This window comes from Gorilla gorilla, chromosome 4, assembly GCF_029281585.2.
Source record: "Gorilla gorilla gorilla isolate KB3781 chromosome 4, NHGRI_mGorGor1-v2.1_pri, whole genome shotgun sequence".
In the NCBI taxonomy this organism is placed as follows: domain Eukaryota; kingdom Metazoa; phylum Chordata; class Mammalia; order Primates; family Hominidae; genus Gorilla; species Gorilla gorilla.
Window position 1 is genome coordinate 20,805,643 of NC_073228.2, and position 14,157 is coordinate 20,819,799.

Consider the following 14,157-nt stretch of genomic DNA (forward strand, 5'->3'; position numbering starts at 1 on the left):
AACTATACTTCACACATGCATACTCACACTTACACATACCTTGACCTGTAGATGTGATTCATTTAGGTGCTCCTGGAATTTAACTTGTTCTCAGCTGTCATCTCTGTTATCTGCTTTCTTATCACACAGTCTAGCACCAAAAGTCTATTATTGGAATAAAAAGGCTTCAATTTCTTCCTTTTAAACTGTGATGGTTAATATTGTATCAACTTGATTGGACTGAAGGATGCAAAGTATTGTTCCTGGGTGTGTTTGTGAGGGTGTTGTCAAAAAAGATTAACATTTGAGTCAGCCGACTGGGAAACGCAGACCCACCCTCATCAGTCAGGGTGGGCACCATCTAATCAGCTGCCAGTGCTGCAAGGATACAAGCAGGCAGAGGAGCATGGAAGGACTAGACTGGCTTAGCCTTCCAGCCTCCGTTTTTATCCCATGCTGGATGCTCCCTGCTCTTGAACATTTGACTCCAAGTTCTTCAACTTGGTCCAAGGGACTCTTGGACCTTCAACCACAGACTGAAGGCTGCACTGTCAGCTTCCCTACTTTTGGGGTTTTGGGACTCAGGCTGTCTTCCTTGGTCCTCAGCTTGCAGATGACCTATTGTGGGACCTCACCTTGTGATCGTCTGAGTCAATACTCCTTAATACACTCCCCTTTAGATATACATCTATCCTGTTAGTTCTGTCCCTCTAGAGAACTCTGACTAACACATAAACCAAATCTTATCTCTTCAAGAATTGTGCATGATTTTTGCTAGAGTCAGTCACCATTTTACCAACGTACTTCTAAAAGATGAGCGGCCCCTCTAGGTTATTTTTCTCACACTCAAAGCTTCAAAGATTTTCATAGCTTTAAACTCCACAAATGCGAAAGTGGATTTCTCTTCATTTCACCTATCCCAATGTTTATTAATATTTTTTTCTCCAGAGACCTCAGAATTATCTTTGACTTGTTTCTTGCTCCTGACTTACAGAAAGTCCCACAAACCCATTAAGTTTGCTCTTGAGTGACTCTCTGTCTCCCTTTTGACTCCTTCTCCACTCTGTTTTTTTAACATCTTGTGTAAGGGTGATAGTGAGAAGAAAACACTAATTTCATTGCTCTACCAATTTTGTCTACGATATCCTGATTCCCTTGCCAGATTAATGCTCCTAAATGACAGACTTTTTCATCTTTCTTCTTCTCATTAACCTTACTTATTCAGTATTGTACTCAATCTACATTTATTAAAAAATGTTAAATCTAAAAACAAAGTCCGAAAACCCTCTTTCTCTCTCTCTCTCTCTCTCTCTCTCTCTCTCTCTCTCTCTCTGTGTGTGTGTGTGTGTGTGTGTGTGTGTGTTAATGTGCAGGTATACAATATTTCATCCCTCCCTCAAAACTCAGAGTTCACCATAGTAAGGTAGAGAACCTGAGACGTCTGTGGTAAAGAGACGCTTTACATGCAGTTTCATACAGAATTTATTACGGTGTTTTGAACACAGAATACTTTAAAAGTATCTTCAGAATCATCTTGTGCAGAACTGTAGAGTGAAATATTAGGCTAAAAATTATTATCTAGGCCAGGCACGATGGCTCATGCCTGTAATCCCAGCACTTTGGGAGGCTGAGGTGGGCAGATCATTTGAGGTCAGGAGTTCAAGACCAGCCTGCTTAACATGGTGAAACCCTGTCTCTACTAAAAATATAAAAATTATCCAGATCTGGTGGTGGGTGCCTGTAATCCCAGCTGCTTGGGAGGTTGAGACAAGAGAATCATTTGAACCCAGGAGGTGGAGGTTGCAGTGAGCAGAGATCATGCCATTGCACTCCAGCCTGGGCAACAGAGCGAGGCTCCATCTCATACCCCCATGCAAATTATCTAAATATGAGACTCAGTAGGTGAGGAAAATGATTAATTTGACTTTTCTCTATCCCAAAGTGGAAGAATTTTGGTTCACCTCATTCAAATTTGCCCCTGTCCCTAACAGGTTTAAGTCTTTCACCCTTATTCAGCTTGGTTGCATATTTTTTGGAAGTTTTATTTCCTTCTCATCTTTTGTGTCCTTGAATCATTTCAGGACATTTCCCTGAGGAGGTGGCTATGATGGTAGAACTTACGAGACTTCAGTGGACATAAGGTAAGTATTTTTTCAAATGATTGTTCAAAATTGATTTTTCCAAATGGTTGTTCAAAAATGAGCCCAGGTAATCATGCCGGAGTGTGGTAATACAAATACAGAAAATTTGATTTTTCACCAGAGATCCACTCACTTTTTCTAGGTTGGCTACAAATAACTTAAATTTTAATTAAGTTAAAATTTAACTTAAGTGTCTGCTCTACGCCCATTCATATTATGAAGGTAGCATCAATTGTGTAAATACGTGCAGCCAAGGCCAGGTATTGGCCAGATCACTGATGGAATAAAATGATGTCTCACACTGAAAGCAAGACATCATTACTACTTAATCTTTCTAGGAAAACAGTGTCACACAAAAACATTTGAATCTATAATTGGCATCTTTAAAGATGCTTGCCATCTGGACCTCACTCGGTTTAATTAGTCATTGCAGGGTGGCGGTTCTCTTGTAAAAACCTTGCACTTCATTAACCTTGACTTTTCACACATTGACATTTCAAGCCCCTTCTTTGCTTTCATATGGTGGAGTGGACACGTTTCCATTTAATAAGAGTCCACCTCGGGGTTCATGAGCCAGACGCTTGTTATTTGGCAAGGCCACTCAGCCCAAGTCTATAAATTCTGGCAGCCAGGAAAGGTTGCAGGCAGCTAAAAATGGCAAGAGAGCAGGAGTCATGGGATTCACCCCACCCTTCCTTTAGAGATTTCCAAATAGCATGGTGAGCAAGGATTGGGAAGGGTAGCCGAGAGAAATAACACATAGTAATGAACCTGAATAAAACCTAAGAGTGATTCATGCACTAAGGCAATTTTATTCAGCTGTGGACAGCTACTCCAAGATGGATCATTTAGAAATTTCTGTAGCTGAGACATTTTAGACTAGTATACCATTTTTTTTTCCCTTTTAAGTCAAGTACTGTTAAACTTGGGGATAAGGAAATAAGGTTTCCTATATTTCAGGACAGTCTGTAACATTCAATATTGTCCTTCTTATCATTTTCGATTCCCTTTGGTGATTGATTATTTTCTGCAGGTAGATGTCAGGACAATAACCATGGTTGTTCAATAGAATATCTTTACCTGTTTTACACAGTGTTTTTGTTTGTTCCTTTGTTTTTAGTTGGAAGCTATGTAGTGGAAATGGCCATAAGATATGGTAAGAATGATGTCAAGGTAGTTACAGAAAGATCAACAGTCTTGCCTTTTGTGGTCCAAGGAGAATCTCTATTTGTAGATTGTAAGGATTCTCTTGGGCCTTATTGAAACGAAAAATGTTTTCTCTTATACTTATCTTCTAACACTTTATTTCTAACATTATTTCTATGTTTTGTTACTACATTTTTCATCATGCCTAGTTATTAAAGCAAGTTATGTCTCATAGGACATAGAATCATTTCTTTACATTTTTCCTTAATTATTTTATTCCTTTAATAACCACTTATTATGCTAGACTTCTGACCATAATCAAAGTTAGAAAATTTAAGTTTTAAATTTTAACTCTATTCACTGAATCCTGTATATGGAATAACATCAATAGAGACAGTTGCCAGTTAGCAATAGTGTGGTAGAAATTAAATTTGCTAAAGTATGCACAGGATACCTGTTTGCAGTAGTTCTCCAGTGTGCATGGTTAAACCTATCAGTATCCCTAAAACATAGCTATCGTGCTGGGCATAGATGCAGCTCTAGCAATAACATATTAACTAACCAGTTGATTAATTAGCTCTAGCAGTGGTAGCCAGTTGGGATATTTTAGAACTGAAATATAAATATACCGTGAACCTCCTCAAATAGACTCCGTGCATTATTTAAATCAAGAGGCTAACTACTGCCATGCACTAATGCAATATGATCACTAAGGCAATATGTTCCATCTTTATTTTGTGGACATAATGGCCATGCTTGAGTACATTATGAGGTATAAGTACCTGAAGGAGGGTCACCAAGCAGCTAGGGAGAAGCATGTGAGCATTAGGTGGCTTGGAGTATGGACTTCAGTAAAATTGCAATCAAACCCTAAGATTATTAGAAGGTATTGACACAAAAACCTCTTTACAACTCTTTACAGAGTCTGTATATTTTTATAGCAGCCGCCTATGAAGGCACTTTACTTTCAATTTTATACCAGTTATCTATTGTCACAGTAATACTACACAGCAAATCATATCAAATCTGTGTGGCAAAAGACGATAAGAATTTTCAAAATCGTGAGTCTTGGAGTTGGTGGTTTAGTTGGGCTGGACTCACCTGGCTGGATCCCTGGTCTCAGATGGGATCACTTTCATATTTGGCAGTTAAGTGACAGTCAGCCAGGGCTAAGATAGCTACTGGGCCTGTTTGCTCAATCTCTAGCAGGAGAGCCAGGCATGTTTTTATGGCAAAGGTAGAAAAAGTAGAAGTGCATGTGACCTCTTGTGGCCTGGGCTCAGAACTAGTGAACCATCACTTCAATAGCATTCTATTGACTGAAACATGTCACGGATTCAGAGGGAGCAAATAGAATCTATAGATGTCACCTACTTAAAGAAAGAAATTGCAAAGTTACATGGCAAAGGGTGTGGGAACAACATGGAGTAAAGAACTGTGGCTGATAATTATATGTGTTTATTGTTTATCAGAAATACTTTTATCAGAAAATCTTAATTTTCTCCAACTGTAATTGATTAGGATGTCAAGCTACAGGTAGACATATAAGATGTCAAAAATATAGAATTAGAAAACTTATTAAAGAAGTATCTGTAGAGTTGACATACAATTCTGCTCATAGAAAGGGAGAAGAATGCCTTTTCTTAGCTCAATATAGTAAAATCTGTGCCAATTAACAGTAAAATATCAATCAATTTTGGAGATGCCTGGTATCATTTTTAAGAAGAATTGCGAATATATGCTATGTTAGAACCACGTTCTGGCAGAAGGCTTCCTCTAACCTTGTTGTCCTTTGCTCATTCTCTATTTTTTTTAACATCCTACATTGTTTTCCTTAAAGCAAAGTCCTGGTAGGACAAGTAGAGAAACGATCAATCAATCAATGGGAAACTGGGCTAACTTTTTCTATCAGCCATGAAATATTTTTCAGTGATCTAGCTGCAATTTAAAAACTCGAACATGATGCATGAGTTAACCATATTCTAAGTCTTTTATACTAAAGACACCACACCCACTGGAGAAAATAGATTTCAAATATGTGAAGTCTATTGATTATAAACAAGTGAAGTAATGGCAAAATTTTCCTCAGAATAATTTACAAACACATTTTTATGAAATATTTTATGAAACAATGAGAATAAAGTAAATTACCTTCACAAGTAGATAAGTAATTGTCCCTGTTTGCCCAGGGCTGAGGGTTTCCAGAAACATGGGACTTTCAGGGCTAAAACTTGAAATGTTTTGGGCAGACTGAGCATCAGTCACCCTATTCACAGTATGACTTTTGGAAGAATAGTTAATAATCTAATATTTTGCATGGGTCAAACAAGTTTGATTAAACTGGGTATTAAAAGTATCTATATATCTTTTGCAAATATAGTAGTTTTATTTCATTTTATATGGACAATTCTAAATTATTCTACTTTACTTTGTTGCCCAAGGTACAAAGTGCAATAGAGCATCTTTTACTTACAGGAATATTGACTAAAGGAATAAAAATAAATACTTTTATAGGTAAATAACAGAAATAAGATGTCATTATCTTTAGTAATTAAAAAACTCAATCTAACCCATCTATTTTTGTTTTATTCTATGTCAAATAGGAAAATTGTGCTGAAAGATTTCTAAGATGCTTTTGCTATGATGTTCTATAACTCTAAGCTTATATTAAAATGTATTCTCTATTAGAGGAAAAGGTACTTAAGAATTCAGACTCACTTTTAAAGAGTTAAATAGCACTGCAAAATGTTGCTATTTTAACAGAACATTTTAAACCAACTAAGTGTACTAACTACTGTTATTGTTTATTTTCTTTCTAGTCTAGAGATTTTTTTTTTCATTTTAATCTGCCAGAAGGGACCTTCAGGATTTGAGCCTTAACATTGTTCCTAAGACTTGAATGTATTTTTTAATTAGGGTTAAAATAAAAATAAATGTTCACTTTCTAGAGCTATGCAAGTTTGGGGAAAAAAAGAAACTTCCTCATCTGAAAAGATTTAATGGTAATCTATGCTGTAAAAGAGCATTTTGAAAAATATAAAACAAAGAGCTTTCAAAGTGGTCAAAGGCTAATGTAAAGTGATATATTTCAGACCGGAGAGATGGTGTAACTTACTCCTGTCACTGCTGCCTGTTTATTGTGTTTGTCTGGTTGGCCTGGCAACCAGCTCATGCCATTTCACTCATTTTATAACGTTCCTGTAAATGTTAGGTAGGTCTGGATTTATTATACACTGTCAACACCTAAAATGGAACCCACTGCTTAACGTAGTTTATTTGGCTGGATGCCCCTGCTTCCTTGAAAAAAAATGGTGTGTGTGCGTGCATGCGTGTGTGTGTGTTAAAAAAAAAATCTGTAGTGCCTCCAAAAGAAATGTAGCCCAGGCAAAATTGAAGTTGGGTGGCATGGGCTGTGTCAAATGAGCACTTGAGCCCAGGACCCGTTGTGTTGTTGGCTGGGAACATCTGACTCACAATATTTGTGTCTTGGGTTTACAGGGACAGAGGACCAAAGCCATGTTTATTGCTGAATTTATCATCCCCAAAGAAACCAGATGGCAATCACTGTTGTCCAGAAAGGCCTCTGAGCCATTGGAGGGTGAATCATAAGACTATTAGAAGTTGGACAGATTTCTCTTCTTCTTATTAACATGCTAGTTTCTTCTACTTTATGACAAGGCAGTTTTGATGGAGGCTCAAGAGATACAGTCCTGGAAAGGCTGCATTTCAGATAGCCTTAATTAACTTTATATAAACTATTGAGATGATAGCTGGAGCATTAAGGCAGAACCGATAGGAAGCACCAATCTGATTCAGAAATGTTAAAGTGAAATGTGGTCCTCAAGCCAAAACCAGTGACGGCTGACTCAGCCCAGCAATGATGAAAATCACAGACAGGTACCTCTGTTGCTTTGCTCTTGGTCAATCACACACTGAATTAGTGTCCTATTCATTTATTACCCTGCAGGCAGAAGGGGTTCGCTGTTAGCTAGAGTGGACATTTGTTGATAGCTCTGTTCAGTACAAGGGAACAAGTCATTGAATTTTATAATCTTTTTGGCTACCTAGGATCAATATGGTCATTCAGTCTATTCCCCTGTCACTGTGCATTTTAAACAGGATGATTGTGTGTCTAAGTCAAATCGAAGGTTTGATGGAAATTGTGACACCCTCTTGTTAGGCTTTGCTTGAGGTAATAGTTTTCCAATTTCCTTCCTAGTTGTGCATCTGATCGTTATTTAAACATCAGAACAAATGAAAAAGATTCTAAGGAGAAAAATTACCACAAGCATTCAGGCAATTTGAAACCAAAGCTGTTCCAGGTAATCGTTTATTTTTATTAGTTGAATAATTATTCTGACATTGCTCAATATAGTTTGAGATTATAAATCGTCTTTTAGAAGAACAGCTTAAAGCGGATTATATCAATTGATTAAACTGCATTTTACTCCCATCCCCACATCCAGCTTACATGTTTTATGAATTAAATAGTGAAGGCAAGTTTTTCCTATAATAGAACATTTTTCCCTCTAATCTCCAGTCTCCAAACCTAATGAACGTGGCATAAACTTTCTGAAGGAAAATTGGAAAACTTGTGTCTAGAGCTCAAAAGAGTATATGTGCCCTTTGACCCAAGACAAATAGACTTCAGGGAATTATCTTAAGGAAAAAATAATAATGTGTGTATGTCTCATATATGTGATATATGTGTGTATGTATTTGTAATATATGAACCTATTTTATTATTCCATATGTCAAGTAGGTTTTTCAAAGTATTAATTACCTTAGACATATATAGAGAGATTTTTCTTTTTACTTATTCATATGATGTGTGATACTAAGTTTTTACCATAAGTCTAGTTTAAATTATTGGGATATACCTTGCTTGTTCGTGGTCATTGGTTATTTACATGAGGACGTAAATCTTTGGCATTTGTTTTCACTAATGTATCCCATAACCCAGAATGGTAGCTCATAGTACGTGCTCAATGAACATTTGCTGAATGTGTGAATATTGACTGAATTTCCAAGAAATGCCCATTCATGAGTGGATAAAATATCATCTTGTATAAAGTGAATTTTTATATAGGTCATACATAGTTCGATCACATACATTTCTATTGTAAAATTCAAAAGTTTTGTTTTGCTTTATTTGACCATATTGGCCTTGCAGCTGTTTTTTGTTTGTTTCTTTCTTTCTTTTTGAGATGGAGTCTCGCTCTGTCACCAGGCTGGAGCGCAGTGGCGCGATCTCGGCTCACTGCAACCTTCACCTCCTGGGTTCAAGCGATTCTTGTGCCTCAGCCTCCCAAGTAGCTGGGATTACAGGCACACACCACCATGCCCAGCTAATTTTTTTTTTTTTTTTGTCTTTTTAGTGGAGACGGGGTTTCACCATGTTGGCCAGGATGGTCTTGATCTCCTGACCTTGCGATCCGCCCGCCTCAGCCTCCCAAAGTGCTGGGATTACAGGCGTGAGCCACCGCACCTGGCCGTGGCTGTTTCTTTTAAATGCTTGGCCCACCATCAGCTTTAGTCTCAATGCATTGTTCCCCGTCTGACTGGGATACTGTATTTCTGGATATCCACATAGTTAACCCACTTCCTTCATTTCTGCATCTTGTCAAGGAAGTCTCCCTTGACCATACTATTTGAAATTGTAAGTTCTTCCACCCAAACCTCCAGGCCTTTCTTACCATCCTCTATTTTTTCCATACAATGTATCACTTTCAAGGCCTTTATTTAATGGACTTACTAGTTGACTGTTTGCTCTCTATCTGATTTTATTTTATTTTTATATTGCCTACATTGAGAACAGTATGTGGTATATCATAGATGCTTAATAAATATTTACTAAACAAATAAGTTTTGGAAAAAATACTGTAAGTATTGACTGGTACTGTGAAGTATAAGAAAAATGAAAAAGTTCTGTCAACAGAAAACTAGTTTAAATATTGGTTCTAATAGTAACATGACTTCGGACAAATTATTTAAACATTCTCAACCTCATTTCTCTAATGCCCACAATACAAATAACAATCCTCACTGCATAGAATTCTTGTAAGCATGAAATAAGGTAAATGGATGCCCACCATCCAGTGTAATGTCTTGTGCAGAGAAGACACACAATATGTATAGATTAATTTTTACTCAACATGTAATAACATTACATTTAATTCCTTTAAAAATGTCATACTTGGGGCTGGGCGTGGTGGCTCACTCCTGTAATCCCAGCACTTTGGGAGGCCAAGACAGGAGGATTGCCTGAGCTCAGGAGTTCACGACCAGCCTGGGCAACACGGTGAAATCCCGTCTCTTCTAAAATACAAAAAAACTGGGCATGACTGTGTGCATCTCTAGTCCCAGCTACTCAGGAGGCTGAGGCAGGAGAATCGCTTGAACCTGGGAGGCAGAGGTTGCAGTGAGCAGAGGTCATACCACGGCACTCCAGCCTGGGCAACAGAGCGAGACTCCATCAAAATAAAAAAAAAATCATACTTGGAAGAAAAGCATAGCATATAAATTAATAAAAAGTTATAAATGGGAATGTACAGTAATCAGATAAGACATTTTCATACATTAATATGAGAGAAGATCCCTACATATCCTGAGAGATCCATGGAATATGACTGATCCCCATCACACGTTATTGTTTCAAGTATTTGAGGCTAACTGGCTTGTTTTCTCAACCTTAAACAGTCCTATGACTTCGAATTTATTCTCCAAGTAATTTTCCCTTTAAGTTATTCACCATTCTGGCCAAACATTACCTGTTTTGTTTGTATCCTTCTAAAAATTATGGACATCAAGGGTCATTTGAATAATCTTGCATGTGCAAAAATTTAAAATCAAGGAATCAATCAAAGTTATAACTCCTTCCCCTTTCCGGGTGGAGATGCAATTTATCCTAAGTACAACAATATTACCGATTCTTTCGGAAAGCTCATAGGATGGCATTGAAAATACGTTCACTTTAAGAAAGAATCTCGGAAGGCTGAGACAGGAGATTCACTTGAACCCGAGAGGCACTGAGCCAAGATCACGCCACTGCACTCCAGCCTGGGAGACAGAGCGATATTCCATCTCATAAAAAAAAAAAAAAAAAAGAGAGAGAGAGAGAGAGAATCTCATTACATCCTATCTTATCTGCTGGCCCATTCCATTTTGGTTCTTTGTAATTTCTTCAATAAACATGATAAAGAAATTTCTGCAGCTCTGTATTAATGACCACCTATATAATGAGATCAAATCTTAATTCTTGGTGACAAACAGAGTAAACATATGGGTAGTTTGTTTAGGCTTTATTTTGAAATGACTAAATAGCCTGAGAAAACAAAGTTTAACAGGCTCATAAAAGTATGCCGTCTACATAACTAATGTGGACTTTGTTTTTATGTTGCCTATTACAGACTATAAACAGTAACAGTGGAGTCTATCTTTTATTCCACACTGTTGTAAAATGTTCTGGCTGTGACAACATGTATACTGAACACACTTTGCAAAGATGTTGCATTTATTTTTGTATTTAAATGAAAGCAATACACTTAAAAATGTAAGATACAGATAAACTTACATTTCAAATGTACTGGAAATAAACTAGGAGTTCTAGGTTCATAAATACATTGCTACTATATACGGGAACATTCTTGCACCAAAATTTGCATGTTTCAATTTGCTCTTTAATCGGTCTATACACAGAAAATCTGACAGCACAGTGGCAGGGCAGTGTCAAGGGAGTAGTGACTGCTCCTTTTAAATGACCTCACAATTTGCTCACTGGTTTTGGGTAATTGGAACAATTTGCTTGGAGAAACCTGTGAGGAATCAGATGTTAATTGACTTTGTCTTCCTTAATTAGCCCCTCAAAAAACAGGCCTCATTTTCCTGACTGTTTCTTAAGCTGTGTGCTGTGTCCCGTGATACAGTCAAAAGAAAACACACAGGCAGTTGCCTTGGTATCAACTGGCCAAATCTGATTATGACTCTAACTCTGAATGGAGAGATTCCAGGCATTAGCAGAGGGGTTTTTAAAAAATACTCATAAATGTGAAATGATACTAGAAAAGTGATTCTATGATTTACTTACAAGGCAGTAAAAAGGTAACACACATTTAAAATCAGGGTTCAAAACATATTCTGGTTCCATTACTGTGATCTGGAACCATTCAAATATAATATTGAGCTCAAGTTATTTGAAAGACCCTTCTGTTTGAGTCTTTTAGATCATGCTGTGTATCAGAATTAAGCATGTTTGATATACCTTGTCACTTGACAATAGCTTCCAAATTTTCGCTTTCCCTTTTTGTCCTGCCCCTCTCAAAGCCCAACAAACAAGAGTTAAAGACGTTCTACATTGTCTAGAGTCTAGTAGATAGATAGATCACTTATTTTAGGCCAATCCTACAATTAATATTCTTCCTTTTTCCATACCTGTAATGCTACAAACCCAAGAGGTTTGGTGAAGGATGAAGACAGGAGAACAGGGGAAAATATAGACTAGTTTAAATAATACTGTTTTTTATTCTAAAATAAGTAGATTATTTTGCATATATCAGCCAGTATCCCTTACATAATTTATTTCATGTAATTTTCATCTTTCTCATGTGAGGCGGTTACTATTTTATCTTTCCCATGTAAATCCCACTTCGGCCACTCAGTAGATCCAAGTCTCGGGGCAGCTGCCTTAGTCTCTCTCTGTCTCAGGTACTTTTAATTCGTATTGTACAGTTAGGTGAATTTACAAATTTCAAGATGTTAAACAACCCTTTCCATTACTAGATTAAATCTAGTTTGATGGTAGTGTGATCTCTGTTATGCAACGTCAGATCCAGATGGCTAGTACTTTCTTTGAATTTTTGCATCCAAGTTCATGAATAAATAACTTTTTCCTTTCTTTTCTCCTTCTTTTACTCTTCTTACATGGCTTTAATATCGAGATTATATGGGATTTGTGGAGTGAGTTGAGATTTAGGCTGTTCTTTGGAAGATTTGAGTAAGAGTGGTATAATCCTCTACTTGAAATTTTGGGAAAATTTACAAAACACTGTTTTCTTGGTATTTTCTTTGTGAGAATGTTTTAATATGTACCAATTTTAAAGTCTAATTATAAGGCTTTTCCAGATAGTCTCCTTAAGTACTAATATTTACAAAATTATCCATTTTATCTAATTCTCAAATTTATTGAAAAAGAGTTGTTGATTGCATATTCTTTTTAAAATTTCCATTGTATTTATATTTATGCATTATTTCCATTTATAATTATTATTTTTGATTGATCTTGAATTCATACAACAATGTGACAACCTTGTAAGGACCTGATATCCTCCATTTTACATGCTATCAATTTCCTGTGTTTTACTACCATCCTTTAGAAATTACTTATTTTTATAAATGGTAGCATTAGTATTATTGCCTCAAACCAGATACTGTTTGTTTAGATTTAATACATGTTCACCTTTTTAAAAAATATATATTTGTTTTTACATTTTGAATTTCCTCCTAGAAATATTTTTCTTCTCCTTGAAGTATATTTTTAATTTAGTCTATTAGTGGAAAATTTGTTTTCCTATCTGCAAATATTATTATTTTATCCTTGTTTCTTAAAGATGGATTAATTTAGTGGAGTATTCCAGTCTGATGGGTACTTTCTCAATCCGTTTATTTTGAAGATTCCACTGATTTCTGAACTCTATGGTTGCTTTGAAGAAATCTGCTCTTGGGCTAATTCTCTTTTTTTTCTCTCTCTGTTTGCCAATTGTGCTACAAATTTACGATTTTAAATTTTGTTTAATTTAGGGAAGCTCATCTATAATTAAGGGCGCATTTTACTTTCCTTCTCTATTGATTAGTGAGAAACATGCCATTGTTGAATAACAATAAAGAAACAACTTAAACCCCTGTGAAAAAATAATGATTACATGCCTTGTTTAATTTTATATAACTAGATATTAAATATGTACTTAGTATAGTGTATATATACACACATACATATATATATCTTAACTATTTTTACTATATCATATTTACTTAAGCAAATAAATAGTGGAAATCATAAACAGCTTTAAAATACCTGGTGCTGTGGTGGACGTACTTATTTTGGGGTTTCTGTAGTTTAATATTATGCCCAGAAGAATTTTTAAAAATCATCACCCTCATGTAATGCTGTATGAACAGGCCATTAAAACACTTTTGAGCCACAGCCAAGTTTTGTGCTACAGGGTTGGGATACTCTGAATAACTATTTGTGAGTTGGGTGCTTAACTCAATCAAACCTCACCACTTGGTATGGTTGTCCATGACATTCCTCTGCTGTTTATCCAGCATAGTAACTAGTTGTAGAATTAAGTAAAGAAGGGCATGGAAACTTCGGAGGGAGTTCAAAGAAACAAAATGATGATTAAAGGCTTAGAAAATCAGACCTCTGAGAAAAGCTAAAATGAACTGGGTTTATACAGCCTGAAGAATGAGTAATTGAAGAGATATTTAATAATAGTTCTCAAATTGATCAGGAAACTTAATTAATAATGATGGTGACTGAGAGTCCCCTGCCCCATGAAGCACAGTCAGGGAATATAGCTTGTGAGTTCAGCACGGGGATATCATTTAACCGTAATGAATTGTCTAATGGTAACAATTGTTTAATATGTTAATTAAATTCAAGGCTGGCTCCGAGACCCCCTTTCTGTAGTTTTATGTGAGCCACCATCCCTAATTCCCAAACAGAATAAACTAGGTTTCTCTAGTACTTTGTATATCACCATTATAGCAATAGCTGCAATTCTACAAATACTCCATGAACAATTTAGTGTGGCACATCCTAGAATTTATTTCCTTATCATAAGTGCCTTGCAACCAGAAGATACTTAATAGACTGTTGCTACTTTGAGTTCAG

At 36.3% G+C, this 14,157-nt stretch overlaps 1 long non-coding RNA gene across 5 annotated transcripts in view; it reads left to right on the top strand.

Moving 5' to 3' along the window:
* LOC109026875 (uncharacterized) overlaps window positions 1-14,157 on the top strand; it is a 666,434-nt gene that overhangs the window by 257,229 nt on the left and 395,048 nt on the right. For all 5 annotated transcript variants that reach the window (XR_010133727.1, XR_010133723.1, XR_010133725.1 and 2 more), the window contains exon 2: window positions 2,061-2,120. This is a non-coding gene — a long non-coding RNA (uncharacterized lncRNA). The remainder of the gene's footprint in view (window positions 1-2,060; window positions 2,121-14,157) is intronic.